The following is a 1103-nucleotide window of genomic DNA, read 5'->3' as shown; positions in this document are numbered from 1 at the left end:
CTCTCTCTCTCTCTCTCTCTCTGTTAAAAAGGCTGTTTGACGGAGAACTAAATTATCCATCAATTAACCCTCTTTCATCCCTTAATCTCTGTAAAAAATGGAAGAACCTGTCATGAAAATCACAGCGCAGTAAGAAAAAGAATTGTTTTACGGCGCACAGTGACTCCCGGTAATGAAAAATTCACCTTTCCCCTCCTAATTGAGATTAAGGGATGAAAAAAAGGCAATTCGACGGAGAATTAAATTCTACATTAATTAACGCTCTTTTATCCCTTAATCTTTGTAACAAAAAAATATAAACTGCCATGAAACTCAGGGGCCAGTAAGAAAAANATCAAAGCGCGGGATATTGCTAGTAGTATACCAATTTTTTCCGGAACTTCTGAGCATGCAACCCTAGACGAATTTGAATATGCCCTTAGGTGTAATTTGTTATCAATCCCCACCGAAGATGGCAAGAAAGAGGAATATATCTTACAAGTCCTGAAACGCCTTTTGCCTCCTGCGAAATTTGCAGTCGCGAATAAGACCCTAAATTCAGTAGAAGACATCCTGAAAATCCTTGTCAAAAGATTCCGAGGTCAATATAATTTTTTGTATTATCTGAATAAAGTCCGTGGGTTAGTCAAATATACCGAAGAACCCCTGGAATGTTTTTTGGAAAGAATGGCAGCTTCGGTTCAATTTGGGTTGAGAATAGTTGAGGGTGAGCCGGAGGCCACGAGACAAGCTCTAGAAAGTTTGATGAATCAAGAGGCCTTGGCCAGATGCAAAGAATATGCATCCCCGGCAGTAAAAGACACAATTCGACGTCAGAAGATTAAGAAAATCGCTGACGTGCTGAAAGTACTTGACACTGATGAATTTCGAACAACTATGGCGCTCCCAGCCCCAGAAATACCAAATCACCACCAATTCCGGTATGTGACAGAATATCCCTCAGTCGGGATTCAGAACAACGTTTGGTCGAACACAGCGGGTAACCAGATGTCTAACGGCTACCAATACCAACAACAACAGAGTCAGAGATACCCAGTCCATCAACAGTATCAACGACCCTACAATACACCGTTACCCTCTACACCAACACCTACCAGAAGCTA

Source organism: Diachasma alloeum, unplaced genomic scaffold (assembly GCF_001412515.2).
Source record: "Diachasma alloeum isolate Michigan unplaced genomic scaffold, Dall2.0 Dall_scaffold_01739, whole genome shotgun sequence".
NCBI classification, from domain to species: domain Eukaryota; kingdom Metazoa; phylum Arthropoda; class Insecta; order Hymenoptera; family Braconidae; genus Diachasma; species Diachasma alloeum.
The sequence above is the reverse complement of the archived record's forward strand: the minus strand, read 5'-3'. Positions refer to the sequence as shown.